This window comes from Hydra vulgaris, chromosome 01, assembly GCF_038396675.1.
Source record: "Hydra vulgaris chromosome 01, alternate assembly HydraT2T_AEP".
Classification (NCBI taxonomy): domain Eukaryota; kingdom Metazoa; phylum Cnidaria; class Hydrozoa; order Anthoathecata; family Hydridae; genus Hydra; species Hydra vulgaris.
This window is the reverse complement of record NC_088920.1, coordinates 68770853-68792500: the sequence shown is the minus strand read 5'-3', so window position 1 is coordinate 68792500 and position 21648 is coordinate 68770853. Positions and strand designations below refer to the sequence as shown.

The window sequence follows — 21648 nt, the reverse complement described above, 5'->3', positions numbered from 1 at the left end:
CAAGGAGTTGTATACATGTATAGAATACTCCCATATTTCAACAGAAGAAAGACAGTAGGCAAAGATATGAAGGTTGTCCTCAATTTTACCACAAGTTTTGCATTCGTTATTTTTGACGATCTGTTGCCTTGTGCTTTTGGCTAGCAAGGCCACAGAAGGTAGACTGTTGTGTAGAAAACGAAAGAGGATATTTTGTGTCTGTTTTTTTAGTAAAGTAAAGTTTTTTTTCCTAATTTGGGTCCACGGCATTGTTGTTTTTGTTGAACTGTTCCAGAAAAGTTCTGCTCGCACGACCGTCTTATTTTATTTTGCCACTTCTAAGTAAAAACTTTTTGTTGATATTAAGGGGATGTTAAACAGGGACCCGTTTTTGCCTAATATTTCAATTGTTGTTTTGTAGTACTGAGACGTTTTGTTGTCCCAGTGTTTTGGAAAATTGTTCTGTTTTAAAAAGTTCCAGCTCTGGTTTTGATTCATAAATTTTATAAGTGAACTTGCCAACCAATACTTTGAAAAGTAGTAATAATCGTAAGATTTATCCTCTCCGCATTCCTTCAGTTGAAAGAGTGTTTTGAGGCGAAGTGCAAGACTTTGCTCCTTCGGTGATAAAATTCCGAGACCCCCGCTTTTGAAGGGTAAAAAAAGTGTCTCTCTTTTGACCGGATTGAAATTGGTCTTTTGCCACAGGTTTTCAAAAATGGCTCTGCGCAGACGTTCTATTGCCCATTCGGGAACGGGCAGCACGTTTGCCAGAAACCACACTTTCGACATTGCTAACGTATTTATCAACATAGTCTTTTCTTTAAGTGACAAATTACGTTGTCCCAGAAACTTGATTTTTTTCTCTATTTTGTTTAGAGTTGATAACCAGTTGAAATTGGTAGTATCGCTCAGTCTGGTGTAAAAAGTAACACCTAATATTTTGAAACTGGTGTTGTTGTTCCACTCTATGTCGTCCAACTCCGGGTACATTTTAGGATCAAAACCCCCAATGGCGAGACCCTTGGTTTTTGAGGCATTGATCACTGAACCACTTGGTTTTTCAAACAATATTATTTTTTCGAAAAAAGACGGACTATTTTTTCGTCTCTGGCAAAAAAGTTCGAATCGTCTGCGTACTGCTGTATTTTGAGGGGTTTAGGTGTACCTGGTAACGGAAAACCCTCTATTCTGCAGTCTGCTCTGATCACCAAAGCTCTCGCTTTGGTGACAAAAACATACAGCAAGAGAGAGAGGGGGTTGCCCTGTCTAACTCCTCTTTCCGTAGGAAAGGAGGCTGACAGGAAACCGCAATTCTTAACAGATGCCAAAACTTCTAAATATAAGGTGTTGACAAAAGATACTAAATTTTCTCCGAGATTTAAAGTTCGGAGAATCTAAAGCAGAAACGCACGATCGACTTTATCAAACGCCTTTTCTTGATCTATTGACAAAATGAAACTAGGTAGATTTTTAAATTCCGCGTAATCAATAAGATCACGGACTAAATGCAAATTTGAGAATATTGTTCTCTTTTTTTTTTTTTTCTTTTATTACAAAATAATAAATATTTACAATTTTTTTAATAACATTAACTAAAGTTTTTAAGTTTTTACAATATATGGTTTTACAAGCTTACGTAAATATATACATAATCTGTTTTGTATATTTCATGATATAATTTTTGTATTTTTAATTTTTAATTTTTTTGTGTTTTTTGATTTTATATTTTTTTGTGTTTTTTGAATTTATATTTTTTTGTTTTTTATTTTTTTGCTGTTGTGCGGAAAGAAATCAAGAGTTTAGATTTAGTTAAAAAAAGAAGAAATTTTAAAATAGGTTAAGGAAAGGTTCATAAGGTAAAAAGAATGATTTATATGCAAAAAAATTTAAAAAAGAATTACAGGACTTTTACATAAACAAAAATGAAAACCATGGCCAGTGTGTTATCAACTACCCATTTTGCCTACATCAGTAAATGCAGCTTTGGATGCCAAAGATCATTGTTTTCTTAAATTGAATCGTAGCAAATGTAGGAATCAGCTTTTACAATGTCTTTATGATGACATCAGCAGATACACCATGTAAGTTACATTATGTAAAACTTAAATTTCATTTGGTTATACAAAACTTGTTTTTATAAATAAATGTAATTTATGTATAATATTGTATTACATATGTATAATCTAAAAATTATTTAAAATATATATTTGAAGATTTTTGTATAGGTATCCATCAGGTACCCAATACTCAGCTGTACTTGCTGCCATTTGCAGTAGGTATCCACACTTAAGTGACTTCCCATCAAAAAATACTTCTTCTTCTTATAGATATGTTGTTTGTGTAAGTTTCTATATAATGCTTTTGTTGCTACTCATGTTATGAGTATGTTTATTTTTTATTACATCCCTATTTTTTATATGTTTTATATATGTATTATTTATATTTATATTTCTAAGTTTATTTATATTTCAATTTGTAAACTGAAATTTAATTTCAAAAATAGATAAAATATTAAACACTTTAACACACACATATTTATATGTATATTAAATTGGTAGCCAACACTATTAGAAAGCTTAAAGAACAAGTTTAAAAAAGAAAGAGCTCCTTTAATCCATTTGTCTGTTGTTGCTGAACATAAGAAAAAATTTGTTCAACAAGGTAGAGGTCGAAAAAGGAAGGAAGATGCTGTTAATGATAACCAATCGTGTCCTAGGAAAAATAGAGAATATTTTTTGGTTTAAGCATGCATTTAGTTTTTTCACAAATAAAAAGAAAGATTTATTTAAAAATAAAGTTTCTATTTTTAAAACATTTTTTGATTAAAGCCAAACAAACTTCCTATTGGGGAGGATGAAACAACTGTTGTAAAACATCATGATGACATGATAATAGAATGCAATAAGCTCCGGCCAGACATTAACATGCTGTTGGATCGCCAGCAACGTACTTGTGCTGCTCGTGCAAAGGATTCTAATTCTGTTTTCAGTTCAGCAGATTTAATCTACTTATCTTTGGCTCTTTATTGCTAGATTGGTTTGTTTTTATTAGCATAATATTTTACATAAAAATTCTTCTTATTACTATTTTTAACGTTATAAATTAGTTACTTATTGTATTATTATCGTACGTTTTTTATTCTCATTGAATAAAGTTTTATCTCAAAATACTTTCGGCAGTCTGACAAAAATAACTTTTTTAATTTATATAAATTGATACTTTTAAACGTGTTATATATAGGGTAAACAATCAATTAATTAGTACTCACTTTTTCAAATAGATAATAATTTTATCGGAATTCTAAAAGAGAGCGATTTATGCTCCTAGATGATTTATATTTAACCCATTTTGTACTTCATTTGGGTAGTTTTTATTAGAAAAAAGTTGTTTTTATATAATAAATATGAATAAATAATAGATAAGTTGATATTATAGCATATTGGTCCCTAAAATACATTTATAGTATAGTAGTTTAAATTTAAAACTTTGTTGAATGTCTGAAACACTAAATAAATGGTTGCAATTTTAACTATATATATGTATTTTTTTTTAAGTTTCTAAATGAAATGAGATTAAGATTTGCCAAAGATCTTGACAAACAACTCCACCAATGTGTAGGTGGAATGGCTGACAAAATTATGCAACTAGTAAAATCAAAGCATAAAGATGATATAGTAAATGTAATTTCTGCAGAAATTGAGTGTGAAATTGATGACTCCAAGAAGAAAGGCAATGTTGAATATTTGTGTTTCAATATTTTTTTAGATGTGTATTAAGTACAATGTAAAGTAAAAGTAAATTAAACTGCATCTGATTTCAATTACTATTAGTAGTTGCACATGGCCTTATACAACCCTTGGAATTAGGATTTACATTCGGCAATGGTGACCTAACTGCCAATATGTTTTTGAGGTCATAGAGTTTTTGCTGATTGTTTCGAATTTTTTACTAGACTTTTTTTTATATTGTTTTATAATTTTTTACTAGACTTTTTCGTCAGTGTACTAATGCCATCCAAATAATATGATTTTAAAGCTTTTTCTACCTAATTCTAAGGGCTGGTCTTGTCGATTTTATTTTACCATTAACATAATATTTTATAAATGATTTGTTTCATTACAGATGCCAACTTAAATGCAGCTATTATACTTTTACCAAGATTGTTCAAAGAATCTATTGACTGCTTGGTTACGTTTGACAACCAACCAGTGCAGAGTACGCCAACTATCAAAGTGCCAAAAAAACAAAGGCTACTAACAAAAGAATGTTGTGTTATGTTGGATGGTTGCAACATAATAGAGCATTGCAGCGATGTTGATGTTTCGTTAGCTATGTCATGTGTTTTTGCATCTTATTATATATATAATATTCAATATCCAGCGCAATTGAAGAACACGTTGTTGTTTTATGAACATATTGTTTATGGATTGTCTTCTAAAGAATCACCAGTGACTATAACGAGAATGGCAAATACTTTGAATGAGTAATCAAATTGATTTATTATGCTTTTGAAATTATATATTTGCCTTGTTGATAATTCAACTTTTTTTACCCCCAAAATATATTGTTTATGTTATTCTGGAGTGCTTTTACATTTATTTTATATTTATTTATTTATTACAAATATTTACAATATATTATAAAATTGTATTTAAACTGTTATAGTAAAAAAGTATCTATGCTATATTTTATATTAAATATAAAACATTTCTTTAAATGTTGTTTTTCTCCGGATAAATAAAATAAAATGGTTAATAGAAATAAAAACAATATAAATGGATTTATTTTTTTTTTATTATTTTTTAACTCTTCTTCAAAAACCAGAGTAAAATAAAATATAAAGTTTTTGTAAAAAGCAAAAATTTATTAAAATAAATTTAATTTACATTATTAAATTAAAAAGGAATTAAATATGATTTTGAAAAAAATTAAAAATAGTTGCTAAAGTAATACCTGTGTCTCTCGGCAAAAATAATTATTATTACATATAATACATTTAAAATGCCACAAAAGATAACATTATGAAGGCAATTTATGCAAAACTGTGTGAAAGGTTCTTTGAAGAACCTCAACGGGTGCTCAAATATAGCACCCGTGGTAGAGTTCTTCGAAGATCCCTAAGTAGTTCTTTAAGGAACCTTAACGGAGGGTTGTTACGAAGAACCAATTTATAAGGTTCTTTAAGGAACCTAAAACGGTGCTCCATTGGCATAACCGCTAAGAACCTTTAAGAGTTCTTCCGAGAACCATTCGGCTTAAGAGTGTACTGTTTGTAAATTTCCGTGAATGTAGCAACTATTTCAGAAATATATTAATTTTTTGACACGAATTGGTCTTGGATTGAATGTTACGCCAATGGTTATAAAATGTTGTGAATGACATTCACAACATTTTATAACCATTGGCGTAGAGTTTCGTTATCAAATTTGCAATTTAGCTAGTAGGGACGGCTTCATTCGTGCAAGACTTGCATCTCAAAAAATATGCTTTTATTTAAAACAAAAAGACAGTTTGAGACAGATCCAAATGAATCAGATAGTTGAACTTTATTACAGCTAAACTTTAAAACTCATGAAACAGTGTTTTTTCTTAAAAACTCAGCCCTCTAGCGGCAACTGAAGACATTAAAATATTTTCTTAAAAATTAAAACCATTTCTTACTTAGTCATTGTGTAATGTCTAAACTCTATTACAACTCTAGTATATAATAAGAATTTGTCATTTTTATTTTGTAAAAAAGGTCAGAGAACATGTTTTTTAAGAAAAATAAAACCCTAGCGCAAACAGAAGACATAAAAAAAAAAAAAAAAAAATTTGGCACAGTTACTTTTTATAGCATTATGCAACTTTTCCGCTCTATTACAATTTCAAATTCAAGAAAAGTTGTTTTTCGATACACCCTATTTTTCAAAGTATGATTTTTATCTATACAAACACCTAAAAAGTTGATTACTGATACTTTTTTGATTTGTATATTGTCAATAACAAGTTAAGGTATGTTAATTGGCAGCTTATGTTTTTTAATAAGAGGATGGAAAAGAATCCGTTTAGTTTTAATCAATGTTAATGGATAACTTGTAAGTCTAAAACCAGTCAGATATTTTGATTAACTCGGTGTTCACGCATGAAATAGTATGAATGCTTTTGTGTGATATAAATAAATTAGTGTGATCAGTAAACATAATTGTTATTAAATACGAGGCTTTGTTTAGATCATTAATATAAATAAGGAAAAGAAGAGGTCCTAATATGGATCCTTGAGAAACTCCCCATGTAATATTAAACAAATTTAATGAAAATAATTAATTAGCGTAAACAAATCGTTTACGATTAGTTAAACTACATTTTTTAACAATTTTAAAACATTGCCTGTTATACCATAATATTTTAATTTTATAGCAAAAATTTTATGATAAATGGTATCAAACGCTTTCGCTAAATCAATAAATATTCCCAATGTGAATTTAGAATTGTTAAATGAATCTGATGTACTTCTTGTAAGCTGAAGCAAGCTTTGTTAAATTATTTTCTTTAAATCCATATTGCATGTTATATAATAATTTGTTTGATAAAAGGTGATTGTATATTTTCAAAAGGTGAGTGAATATTTTCAGATTCCATGACAGCGTTCCACTGGGTCTCTGACGCTCTTACTGGTAAATCAAGATTGAAATAAAAATTATTGGGTGAAATATTGAATTGAAGAAGAATAAACGTTTTGCAACAACTTAATGAAGAATATGGTCTCAATGTTAATGTAAAACTTGTTCCTTCGAAAGATAATTTAGCTGACGCATTGACTAGCGTTCGAAGGAGATGGTTGAATAAATTGACAGAAGCTGAGCATTTGAACAACTCCGTTGTAGTAGTGGTTGCAGAGACTAAATCCATTTCTACCATACAAAACTTTGACACTTTGGAGTAAACCGAACATTAAATTTTGTTCGTAAAGTAATTGTAACAGCTAGCAAAAACGACGTTCGAGCTGTAACTAAAAATTGCGAACCATGTCAATCAATAGATCCAGCACTTATCCAATAGTGAAATTAAAATTGAGCATTAAATAAAATTAGGAGCGAAAAATTTTTTACTCTAATTGGTTGCGGACCTTCAAAATAAGCACTGTGGCGACAACTTTCGAGTTCATACGGAAGTGTTGCCATTATTTAAAATACTCCGCCTGATCATTTTTGAGCAAGCAGCGCCGCCTGATCATTTTTGAGCAAGCAGGGCCACCTGAAATTTTGGCAGATAACGAAGCAACATTTAAAACAAAAGGAGCTGAGAAGTTTTCTTGATGGTTGGGGAGTGCACATTTGGTTTCGAGCGGCTTATTATTTCGAAGGGAATGGAATTGTGAAAAGAAACAATCGTACAATTAAGAGAATCGCAGAAAAATTAAAAATGTCGATACCGGAAGCAGTATATTGGTATAACGTTTCCACCGACAAAAACAATGTTAACCCGATGGAGAAAATATTCAGTTATTAAATTAATGTGAAAGGATTGAGAAATGATTACCTTCCAGCAAAAACTGACATAAACGAAATGTTTAAAAGTGGCAATAACGTATGGTCAAAACCATACATTTTTGCCTAACTCCAAACATTTCAAAACAAATTGTAAAAGTTAAAAGCGTTCCGTGTCACCTAAACATATTCGATCTCGAAAAGACATTCAAAACTTTATGCCATATTCCTAAAGTCGAAATAGAAATAAACACGGACAATGTTTGCGATAAAGCGGAAAACCATATTGACCAAAGTAAATGTGTGTTGGAAACAAGAAGACGTGCTGAAAAAAAAACGTTGTAGATAGAAATGGATTCCAAGAAACAGAAGTTCCTCTACCGCAAAATATACGAGAACGGTGCACGGCCTAAATATACGACGATTACTATTTGTATCATCCATGAGGGTCAAATAGGAGTGTAATTCCGGTGAAGAAAGTTTCAAAATTTTCTTTAGCAATTATGAGGGTTTTTTTCCTAACAATATGTTTATCAAACCTATCAAAGTATTGTTATCAAAGCCAAATATGTATGGCATAAGAGGTAGATCCAACAAGTGATTAGATAGATAATTAGATGTGCAATATGTATATTACGGAAACAATAAACTCTCTAATCCGTCTTTAATAGAGTGTGGTGTCCCTCAAGGAACCATACTTGGGAATTTATTTTTTTAATCTATGTAAACGATTTCTCTATGGCAAAAAGAATTTCAACTCAATGTTTGCTGACGATAGCAACTTTATATCTCCGGAAAAATTATAAGGAAACTGTGCGTAGAAATGAATAATGAGTTAGTAAAATTTTTAGAATGATTTAGGACAAACAAACACTTTTTTAACTCAAGTAAATCAAAGTTTGGGGTCATCCATAAAATTACGTCACGCATAAGGGTGGGGGAGGGGGGAGAGCTAGTAGTTTTGAGATGATTCATATGGAACTTGTTACTAAAGAGTTACGATGTGGTGACGAGGGAGGGGGATAGGGTAAAAAACGATCATAAATTGTGTGACATAATCTGTGGACAACCCCTGTCTTTATTTCATTTTTCCTCTAAAAAGTTCAACCTTTATCTCCAAAATTTTTATTGAAAACAAAGTAATAGGTAAGGATAATGTTGCTAACTTTTTGGGTGTTTTTATTGACAAAAATCTAAATCGGAATAAGCATATTGCATTGGAGTAATATACCAGTCACATTACTTATTTAAAAAAATTACTACTCAAACAAATCTACTATAGCTTTGTACAAAATTACCTAAACTACTGTAATATAGCATGGGGTTGTACCTGTAAAGCTAAACTAAAACCTCTCTATCTTTAACAGAAGCATCCTATACAAGTAATTAATTTTAAAAAAGAACGCTCAAAAATAAAAAAGAACACTCAAAACCTTTTTTTGAACAAATGCCTTTATTAACATTGTTTGAACTAAATGAATATAACGTTCTAAGTTTCATGTATAATAGCAAAATGCAAAAAAGTCCTTCAATTTTCTTCCGTTTTTATGAACAAAAACCAGAGTATAAATTGCCAGCAAATAGTACCCTGTTAGAGCCTTTACGCAAAAAAGCTCAAGCAAATAAAAATTACTTATTGTGCACTTCGTATCAGGAATAAGTTTACTACTTAATTTAAGTTACTACTTAATTTAAATGATATTGATTTAAAGAACTTATATTGCTTTAAAAAAAACTATTAAAAAGAGTATTTTAAAGTATAAAAATTCAGTTACCGGTTTTTTCTAAATTTATTCTCTGCAAGCTCCTCAAATAACACTGATAAACAAATAAAATTTTATTGTGCAAATCTTGTTAACTAGGTCGTTTTTTAAAACAAATTAAATATGCTGATTTCAAATATGCAAACCATTTTCACCATCACGTCAAGTTGTAAAGATATTTGGGTTCAAATCTTTAGTATTTAAGGTAAAGTCCCTAATATTGTCGAAAAAAAAGTTATTCAAAAGTTAGAAAAGATAAATATTTTTACTTAAAATTTATTGACAAAAAAAATTATGTGAAAAATGCTGAAGACTTTTAAGAAAATTTTTTAAAATGTTTCTCAGCAATAATACGAAAAGTACTTATTTTTATTACAAACAAATACCATTTTTAAAATCTCTATGAAAATACGCTTCTTTTGAGACCCAGGTTGACATACTTTTGAATAACTTTTTTTTCGACAATATTAGGGACTTTACCTTAAATACTAAAGATTTGAACCCAAATATCTTTACAACTTGACGTGATGGTGAAAAATGGTTTGCATATTTGAAATCAGCATATTTAATTTGTTTTAAAAAACCACCTAGTTAACAAGATATGCACCATAAAATTTTATTTGTTTATCAGTGTAATTTTTTATTTTTTATTTATTTGAATATATTTTAGACATTGCATAAATATATATATATTTTTAACAGTAGCAATAAATGTGTAAATAATTAAAAAAAAACAAAAAACAATAAATATATTTGTATAATTTTAATCTGAAATTTTGATACCATTATAATGTAATGATTTTATGTAAACTTTTATGTTTTTATATTTAGGGCAACGTAAATTCTTGATGATAAGATCGTTTGGTCTTCTGCAAGTTTACCGCGTTCTTTTTACAGTGTTAGAGTGATGTTTATTATTTTTGTAAAATCACTTTGTGATCTTTGTTTTTATCTATATATTCACTGTTAACAAATCTTTGTTATGTAATTACAAAGTTGTAATTTAAAGTAAAAAAAATTAACTTAAATTAAATCATTTGGTTTTTTTACTACACTTTTTGACTGTATGGACTACCATGCTGCAAAAAGTTGACTCTGTAGTCTATTTTAATTAGGCAGTTTGTCACGTCACCACTTGTAATTGCTTGAGATCCAGTATTATTGGTTAGCCCTATGCAGCTATTGTGTAGTTCAAGTGTAAACTCTTTACCATAATTAGAAGCGTGATTAAAATATATATATTTTTCAAATTATAAGTGTTTCGAGTCACCCTGAATGAAGAAGTAATAGTTTTCAACAAAAAAAAAACTGTATCAGAAAGTGTTAAATCTTAAAAAAAAAATTACACCATAAGATGAAAATTGTTTTTTCAAGTTAGAAAACTTTTCCATTGTTAGAGCAATGTAAAAAAAGAGTAATACAAAAACATTTAATTTTTTGGTGTAAATAAAACTAAATGTATTAGCTTTAAAGCAAGTCACCAAATTTGGTGTAATACAAGCATAAATTGTGTGGCTGGTTTAAAAAAGTAGAGTTACTGTGCCAGAAGACTAGCTCTATCATTCTTCTTTTTACAATCTTTAGATGTCAACAAATAATAGGAATTTTAACTGCTCCACAATTGAAGATTGACTAAAAAAAGGTCAGTCAATAAGTAAAGCCAAGTCATCAGCTTGCATAAGTCTTAACAGTCAACTTGGTACAGCCTTTATGTACTTTGTTTGTTTATTTATTCAGTTATCAAAAATATTGTTTGAAACAACAAACTTTTTAAAAATTAAAGTATCTCATTTTACAATCTTAAATAAAGTTTTTTCCAAAATATCTACTTTACAGTCTAAAATTTACCTGTTTAGCATCATATATTTGACCATATTTGTCTCTGTCACAATTACTGAAGCTAAACATTCATTTTTTAAATTAAATGTTTGCATAACCTAATAGAATCACTTATCTATCAGTTTTGTTGATGCTTACATAATCCACTTTGACCTAGTCATTGTTGCGTTTCCTTCATCAAAACTAAAAGAAGAAATCATCTCAGCCAGGTTTTCAATGTTAATAAATGTTTAAAAAAGTAAAAGAATTCTTTTTTGGTTACCCAAATAACTTTGGTAATGCAAAACTTAATACTTTATTTGGAAAAATTTCTTGTGATTATAATGTTAACATTATTATTAGTTTTGAAACACAAAAATTAAGAAATAAAGCTTTAGATGGTCTTTAGATTGATTTTAAGAAGTAAAAAGTCTTTAAAACTTAAGAAGTCTTTAGATTGATTTTAAAAACTGAAAAAATTATTTTTCACATGATTTTTCTAAACTGGCTTTGGTAGAATGAAACTACTTTTATTAAAAAGTTCACAAAAGATATTAAAAAAATGGAGTTATAAAACACCTGGTGTAATATTGAAATGATATTGCAGCTCATTGACCATAAATTTTTGACTAACTAAGAAGATTTGGTTGTTTTACTTGTCAAAATGAGACTTGAATTATCTAGAAAACTGTGCGTAATACTTACGAAAATAAATCGTTCTAAAAATATTCATAGGAATAAGTCTAAAATCTCAATCACTTGGTTACTACTTATAATATTTTATCTGCCCAATTGAAAATTCACATTGGCTAAGGGTTTTGTTTAGGGAAAGCAGTCTTTATATTTTTACACAATACTTTTTTTTAAGTTACACAATAAATGGACACAATTTAGGTATGCTTTTAAGCTTTTTTTTAATCATTTTTTACCAACTGGTTAGTTATGGCAACAATCTTTTGGCCTAGTAGCCTATATATATAAACCAGTCTTGAATCATGACTTTTAAGAAAGTAACTGCTAGCTGTAGCTATATATACTATTGGGAAAGCGTAATAAAAGAAGGAAATAAAAACAAATGAAAAAAAAATAAAAAATAAAAAAACTGAAATAATATTTTAAATTATTTTCAAACACTATTTTAAAAACATCAGTTCTTTGTGTTAAATATTGATTCTCGATGTTAATTACTGTGCACTGACAAATTTATAAGGCATTGTTGTTTTATCATTTAAATATTTTTGCATATATTTTCCAGGATATAGATCATTGGGTGTTGACAATTTGGCAAACAAAGAAGTGAAGTACATGCATGTCCTTGGTGCAGTCTAACACTACAAAAGCACCAATAAAAATTTTTTGGAATGCGATAACATTTAGTAATATAAGTAAACACATATCGTTTCTAGTAATGTTGATTGTATCAAGTATTTTTTTAAAAAAGTTTTTTTTATATATTGACTTTTCTGGCCTTTTCTGAATCAAACTGCTCGATCACTGGTGTAAAATATCTTGATCTAACTATATCACTTTCAATGCATATTCATTATACCAAATTATTTAAGCGAGGTTGTCCCATTGTTGATAAGTTCATTCTTAACTCTTTTAAAAACAGAAAAATTTTTTTTTCTAGTTCAGTTTGTGGTCATTAGAGAAAAATAAATTTTCCACACTGTGAAGACATTCAAAATAAAGTATCTGCCCAACTGTTCTTAGCTAGAGTTACAAGGTGTACTTTTGCAGTTCAACGCAATCAGTTTTATTGGGTGTTGACAACTTAACATATTTAGAACAAACAGAAAGATGAAGTGAATAAATTTACCATGACTGTTAGTTTGAACAACTTGAAATACGTGTCACATGCAAATGAAACATGATATAATATGATATCTCATGATATCTCATGATATATCATAAAATCTCATGATATCTCATGATATCTCAAGATATCAACTTGTTTCTCCGCGCAGCGGCCTTGTTTGTCAAGGTTCGTGTTTCGGAGTTATAGAGTTGAGAGAGGGTTATAACCACAATTAAGTAGCCTCCTCATCTGTAGTGGCCTTCTGAGCCTTGGGGAGGTGAAATACCAAAAAAAAAAAATCTCATAATATCTCATAATATCTCATGATATCTCATGATATCGCATAATATCTTAAGATATCTCATGATATCTCATGATACCTCATGATATATTTAAATTTTTGTTTTTCTATTCTTTCTTTTCACTTTATTACAACTTTTCATCAAATATATTTATATCTTGTCGTCTGAACTTTGTTAACTGGTCCAACCAAAACAGTAATCAATCATTGACATGATTATGTCAATAATTGGTTTATCAAAGAATTGCAGAACATTAAGCTTCTGTACTTCATACTGCATGTACACGCATTTTAAAAACCAACGACAAAGACATATACAGTACATTTAATAAACAAAACCGTGTAAATGTCAATAGAAATCAACAAATACTTAAAAGAATAACTGAAACTACAAAATTAATTGGTAAACGAGAACTTATTTATTGCAATTTAAATGGATCTGAATTTACCTTGATGGACGAAAATTCAGACCATGGCATTTTTTGGAATTACTTTTTTTAATAAGTAAATTTGATCCTTTATTAAAAATGTACATAGTAGAATGTGTTAAAAATAGTAAAAATTGTCATGACAAAATTTGCATCAATAAAGCAAGAGGTAATTTCGTAATCTATCTAAAACTATAGAAAATTTTGTTATTAATGCTATTAATTTTTAAGTAAAAGAAACTCTCTCAAATGAAATAAATAAAGCTAAAATATACAGTGTTTTTTTTATTTTTATTATTTTTTTATTTTTGCCGTTTCATATTTTTACAATAAAGACATTTTACATACATAAGTATTGGCCGGAGTAAGAAGAAAACACTAAGTGTCTTATCACCGAGCCCCGTTTACATATTATCCGTGTTTGTAAACAAAATATAAAACATACGCATAACGTTAAAAATACATAACTTTTGACAAAAACAAAATGATTTTTACATTGATTTAAAAATAAACAAATTAAAAAATTTTGTATACCCATACAAGTATATTTGATACATTTAACAATATATATTTAATGCTAATGAAAAGTTTTTTTCTATTTAAAAATCGCCTCTTAAAAAAATATTTTAAGCCTATCGTATTAAAATCTAATTGAAATAAGATTCTTTTAAATTTCTGTTTTAAGATTCCGTTTTAAATTTTTCTGGTGTGTAGTGTTCTTGAATGAACTTTTTAATAAAATATTTCCATAAAAAGTCCTCGATATCGAATTTGATAAGTACTCATTTATAAATTGATTCTCGGAACAATAAAGTTGTTCTCTGAAAACTTTGTTGGATACTTATGAGATATTTCACTAAAGTAAGATTGAAATATAAATAGACATATACCATGTGTCATTTTAAACATGAATAGTAGTAATATTTGGTAAATGTTTATAAATATAAATGTTTATAAATATTTAAGGCCTTGAGACAATTTAGTTGTGGTTCGCAATACACAATTCTGTTCGTTTCAAATTCAATCCTACAAGCATGTTTTTGTTTACTATAAAGTTTATTGAGTTTTCCGTAATTTGTACTTTTGTTTTATTTTTTTTATAAAGTAGGGAAATATTACAAGAGATTTTACTTTCAATGGAATAAATATGAAACTTGCATAACATGTTTTCATCAAGAATTACTCCTAAAAAGTTAACAATAGATTCCTTTTACATCTGTTTTATTGAATAAAAGATTTGGCAGTTAGAGTGGAATATTATCAACTTTATTTGGGTTGTGGAACAGGATAAGTATAGTTTTATCTACATTTAGTAAAAGGCGGTTACTTATATGAAAGGCGGTTAGTAAATGAATGGTTATTTACTTTAGATAATTCTTCATTAAACATTTTAAAATTAAATTTTATATCTTTGTGTGAATAAAACAGATTGGAATCGTGAGCAAATAATATAAGATATAATTTTTTAGATAGTAAAAATAAGTCATTCATTTACACTAGAAACAAAAATGGTCCTAAGTTAGACCCTTGGGGAACCCCGCAATTTACAAAATTTTTTTTGGTTTCATTTTTTTGGTTTCAGGTTATGCGTTATTTTCTGTTAATCAAGTGGTCTTTAAACCAAAGTAAGGTTAGGTTATTTGGTCCGCAAAGTTCTAATTTTTTTAACAGGATTTCATGATTGACACTTCATTGTGTCCAATGCTTTGGACAAATAAATAAAAACTCCTAAGGTAAAATAATCTTTATTAAAAGCATCCGATATATGGTTTACAAGTTCAATTACCGCGTGAGGGAGGGCAGCAAATTTAGGGAGCCCATTTGCAAATGAAATTTATTTAAAATTACTACCTATTGCAGAAATTTTAAAGGTTTTGGGGTAATTATGGCAGCTTTTGGGAGGGCCTCGGACCTAGTAGTCGCAACATTGATACTTGGTGCTATGGAAATTTAGTTATTACGGAGATCACGCAAAAACAAAAGAAGTATTTGGTACCTTAAATACACGTGCGATTTTTTAAAAAGAATCATATAAACGACTCAACGTATGACGTGATTTTAGTAAATTTAAATTTATTTCAGCAATTGGGAAAATTAAGAAAAAATGTTTAGTACATTCAATAGAACAATTCGAATTATATTTTTTGTCTACTTCTGCAGACTTCCTATAAAATCTCTATATCCGAAAAGTTTAACAAAGAATTTAGACATTGAGGAAACACTATTTTGACTGCGTTTCTAAAATTTGATAATATTTTAACAATTTTTATATAAATATTTTTACGAATATTTGAGCTAATAATACCTTTGTCACTATACTTACAAACATCAGGTATGGATACTGCAATTGCATTTGGTATGTTAAAAAATAAGAACGAAAATTTTTTTTAAATAAAAAGAGATTTTGATCAAGCAGCAGTAAATTTTGTAAAAGCTGCAAAAAAAGAAATGAGAGAAATCGAAATTCAAATGATACTTTTATAATGATATATTCTATTTAGATGCAAATGATTTCCCACAAATTAATATACATTTATGAATCTTTAAACTATTTAATAAACCAAAAATTAAATAAAAATATAACAAAAGATGTTTAGAAAGCTGAATCAATAGATTTTGGAAAAAAGTGAAAATTCTTAAATGATACTTTAATAGAAGAAAGAAGTGAATTGTTTTGTGATGAAGAAGATCATGAAGTGATTAATATAGTAAGATTTTTCAAATCGTGGAGGAAATTATATTGCATGCTGTTATATAGTTTTGAAAAATTTCATCTGGATACATAGATGGATACATACATTTTATCTAGCATACTCAAATTTATTTTTAGCAATAAACACAAGTATCTTTTGAAAGTTCTTTTTCAAAATTAAAATAGATTTTAAATCGACTCAAATAGTCAAAAATATTTGGAAACATTTATGCTAATGCATTAGCATAAATGCTTCTAAGAGTTTTTGACTTTTTCTGAGTCGATTTAGAATTCATTTTAACTTTATAAAAGAACACAAGATACTTGTGTTGATGATAAAATTATAACAAATTTTTAAATTATATCCAATCTTGTTAAATTTCTTTCTTTTCAAATTTAATTTTTTTCGTTACTTTACACTTTGCGCAATTAAAATTGACTACTATAATGGACATGAAGGTTATAAAGACCAGATTTTAATGTTATTTTGTGCTCAGTTTTTACCCACGTTTTAAAAGAGTTATTTTTAAAAGGATTTTAAAGCCATCAAAAATTGGATGACTTGCTCATGCTCCTTTAAAAATTAGCTCCTCTGAACTAACTGAACATCTAATGGGCTTGAGCAAAAGTTTGTATCCTTTTTTAAATCAAGAATTATAACTACGGGGTTAACTTTAATTCAGATAAAATTCAATTTTTTTCAGCCAATCGTTATCGCAATAATTTAGATTTTCCTATATTTGCATATTCTATATAAAAATGGTGGATTAGAGATAAATATTTAAATCATTAAAAGATGTTTATATATATGTAAAATTTACAATCAAAGTCTTATTATAAATATGAAACTATAGCGTGGACCATTATATTTTGGTTTGTATAGTCAAAAGACAATGCTGTTTGTGTGAATGAAAATCCATCAAGTTGAATAAAGAATGGTTTTGTTTATTGACAATGGACAATGGCATTGTCGGAATCGAAATGTGAAATTTGCAGTAAAAAATTAAAATATATCACAACAATTGGTTGGTAACTAAAATGTTATAAAACTACAGGTATTATAACCTGTTATATATAAATGATTAAAACATATCTATATTTATAAGATATATTTATAAGATATATTTATAAGAGTAGTATTAAAGACCATTTATTTATTTATTTTTTAATCTCATTTAATCTCTATCAAATCTGTGAACAAAAGTATACTAGAACCTCTTCATCGTCAACAGAAACACATTGCACGTCTTATAAACTTTAAAGACCGTTTTACTCATGCCAGGCCTCTCTTACTTGAAATGAATATTTTAAATATATATCAGCTAAACGTTTATAATATTTTATGTTTTATGTATAAATGTAAAACCAACGATTCTCCTTCTTCCTTTCATAACCTATACTCAATAAAAGAAAAAAAACAAGTACAATCTACGAATAGTCTACATAAAACGAATAGTCTACAAATAATCTACGAAAAACGATAATTCTATTCGACTACAATTTTCGCATACAAATTTTGGTAAATCTTGTGTTTCTTTCCGAGGAGCCTTTCTTTGGAATAAAATAGTTTTGAAACATTTTGACTTTTCTCATGAATGGACTTATACCTCTTATAAAAAGAAACTTAAGAAAATCATTTTGTCTATTGATAATATACTTTTATACTTTTAATAGGAAATTTATTTGAAAATTTCTATTTTTTATCTAAATTATGTTTTTCTTCTAATATTGTTAAACACAGTTTTTTTTTATTTATTTTAAAATATGTAACACGTAAATTTGTAACGAGTTTGCTGCGGTTCTCGACGACAAGACCTTAATTCTTCTACGAGTCTCCGCATTCTTTTTTTTTTATTATTTATAGTAAAAATCCTCACTTGTAATTGTTTATATTATTATATCTTAACTTGTAATTTTATAAATATTGAAGAAATGTAAAAAAGAATTAAAAAAAAAAAAAAAATCTTATTTATTGTATTCTTTTTGTTAGGGATTGCTATAATAACATCTGGTAAAGTAAGAACATATATAAACTGAATTGCAGGCATTAACAAAACTCAAACTGATATTTTCATTTCACGTTTTTTTAAAAAAACACGTAAAATAGTGAAAATAATTGCATTATATATAAACTATTATTGAGTTGCGTCGGAAGGAACGTTGTGGGTGCGTCATGTATTATATTGTATATAACGTTTATAATGTTTATTATACCCTCGGAGGTATTCGCAAATGTATATATATTGAGTAAAGATATTCACGAAGACAGTGAGAGAAGAAAATATAAATTTATTATTGCAAGCTATTTAAAATAAAATAAAGATGGCTTGCACAATAGAACAACACAAAAATTTAAAGCTTTGGTTAAAAAAGCAAAAAATAGACTAGTTAATGTAGGCTTTGATAAATGTAAAGTGTAATTATATTTAATGATTGTTTTAGAGCTACCAATTGATTTGTGTTACTTGTAAATAATTGCATATGTATATAGACGTATATGATATAAAGACATAATTGCAAATATAAAAAGAATTAGTTTGTAAATAAATTATGTTGAATTGTATTAAGATACACGAGGCGTTTTACGCTCAACTTAAAAAAGTTCTTATTGATGTGACAAAAAAAGCTATTTCGGCTAAAATGTCGACTAAAGTTGATTTAAAGTTAATTCAACAAATAGATCAACAAACAGTTGCACAATGGCTGGAAAAAGTTGAACTGGTATACAAACTAAATTTAACCGATCTGGCAAGTGTTGTTCCCCTCCGTCTCACAAATGGTGCATTTGCAGTATATCAACAGTTAGCAGAAACTGATAAAGAAGATTTTGACTGGATAAAAGAGGCGTTGCTAAAAGCATTTGCCGTTGATGCATTTACAGCTTACGAACAGTTTGTTACGAGAAAGTTAAAACGTGGCGAGGCAGCTGATGTTTATTTGGCGGAACCGCGAAGATTATCTACGCTGATTGGTGGGCTATCAGACAGAGCAATTGCATGTGTCTTTGTTTCTGGGATACCTAAGGAAGTTCGACGGACACTAAGATCAAGTTCTCGTATGGATGATCTTACTACTATACAAATACTTGCACGAACAAGAGCACTTATGATTGAAGAACGGAACGATGAAACAAATGAAAATTTTGCTGCTGCTACAACAAAACTACGTGCTGTGCCAAGGTCGCTTGAAGATCAAACCCAACCAATTTACTATGAATGTAAACACCCCAATCATTTTATAAGAGATTGTCATCTACGAAGAAGTAGTAATGGAAACAAGTCGGGTCGGAGACGGGAGCCAAGCGATGTTTTGTATTACTCGTGTCAAGAGAAAGGACACATATCAAGAATGTGTCCAAAAAACTTGCCAAGGGAGAAGATGTTTACGCAAATTCTCTCCCTAAAAAATCAATAATGGCGATACCTACTATACGTTTGGACATTAACGGCGTTTTTTGGGATGTGTTGATTGACTCAGGATGTACCTGCAGCATCATTTATAAAAAATGTGCGCCAAAAATTACGACGAAAGTAGTTAGCGTGGTAACTGTAAACGAACAACAATAACAGCGCAAAGGCGTCTTCCCAACTTGAATTGTCACACCAAATGGAAATAAATTAGTTTTTGCGTTTGCACTTGTAGTTGACTTCAAACCACTTGGTTATTGTTTTTTGATGGGTATGGAAGAAATTGTGGCTTTTGGTGGAGTATCAATATCTGCAACTTGCGATGTTTGTTTTATAGGAAGAAACGAATCATGTTTACTTGGAATTCTAGCGAATAAGATTTCTGAATTCACTATCCCTGTTGGCATAAAACACGATTACGAAAAAGAATTTGAGATAGAGAAAAAATGGGTGCAAAAGTATGATTTGAAGAAACACTGTCCAATAAAGGGTTTGATTCCTCTTATGGCAGTGGTGCAGTGAAACAAAGGAATAGTACGACCAGTATTAGAATTCAGGGAGCTGAAAACGTTTATTGAAGCATTCTCTGCGAACAGAGACGCGTGTGCTGACGCGTGTGCTTCGAGACTGGAGACAATTTGGAGAAAATGTTTCAATAATTGATTTATCTTCAGCTTACATGCAACTATAAATCAATCAGAAACTCTGGGCTTACCAAACTGCTGTGTTCCGTGGACAAAGATTTTGTTTAACACGTTTGGGATTAGGACTAAACGTTGCGCCAGTCATAAGCGGTATTGGACAAAATGCTATCGCAAGACGAAAAAATCCGGAAAGGAACGTCATCATGCATTGATGATATTTTTGTTAATTGAGAAATTACACCTGTTTGTCACGTACTTGATCATTTGGAAATCTATGGGCTTCATTGTAAGCCGGTGGTCCGCGCATCCGACGGAGCAAGAGTTCTTAGTTTACAAGTCGGAATGGAAAACAATAAGCTGTGTTGGAGAAGAGATAATAATTTTGGTGAAATTCCGAATGCGCTAACAAGACGTAACATCTTTTCTTTGTGCGGAAGAATGACAGGAAATCTTCTAGTTTGTGGTTGGTTGCAAGTAGCCTTGTTGTATGGTAAAAGAACAGCAAACGCCCAGACAAAAACGTGGGACGAAAAAATAGAAATGGAATTTTCTGGAAAAAATGCTGAATGATATGGTTAAAAGAACACGGAGTGACAATCCTGCTAAGGAAATTTGAAGTGTTTATAGTAACGAGGCAACAATTTGGGTAGATGCTAGTTCAATAGCACTAGGCGTGGTCGTCGAGGTTGATGGCAATATAATCAAAGACACTTGTTGGTTAAAAAAAGATGACATAACACATATATAAACATGTCCAAACTTGATGCAGCAATTAAAGGACTAAACATGGGCCTTATATGGAAAATGAAAAAAAGTGGTATTCCATTGGGTTACCGATGCACTCACGTGAAAATCAATATTAAGGACAAAAGCGTCAAACAAAGTGCTGATAAGAAAAAGACTCTAGAATATTGCAAATATAGTGGACAAATTCCAACTCAAAGTAGATATTAAGCTTGTCGCTTCAGAAGTTAACTTGGCCGATGCTCTTATTAGAGTGACCAATAGTTTCTTAAAATTGGTTGATAAACCCTCTGAAATGGCAGCAAGTGGCATTATTAGTACTGCGCTATCTTCCAAAGAAATCGAGCACGTTCGTAGATCTACAGGACATTATGGCGTGAAGAAAACATTGCACTTCGTTCGTAAAATTGACCCGTCAGTGACCAAGGAAGAAGTAAAATAAGCGGTTGAGAAATGCATAGCCTGTCAATCAATTGATCCAAATCCAATAAAATGGCTGAAAGGGTAAATAGAAGTAAAGAGAACGTCGCAACGACTTGGCATGGGCATAACTCATTATGAGGGCAGCACTATCTTACTCGACTGTGGACCTACACGGCATG

At 29.4% G+C, this 21648-nt stretch overlaps 1 long non-coding RNA gene across 1 annotated transcript in view; it reads left to right on the top strand.

Moving 5' to 3' along the window:
• Positions 1-4699, top strand: part of LOC136075556 (uncharacterized) — a 5708-nt gene extending 1009 nt beyond the window's left edge. Inside the window, exons 1-2 of the long non-coding RNA XR_010636014.1 lie at positions 1-2063; positions 2208-4699. The exon at positions 1-2063 is cut by the window's left edge and continues 1009 nt beyond it. This is a non-coding gene — a long non-coding RNA (uncharacterized LOC136075556). The remainder of the gene's footprint in view (positions 2064-2207) is intronic.
• Positions 4700-21648: the final 16949 nt, after the last annotated feature.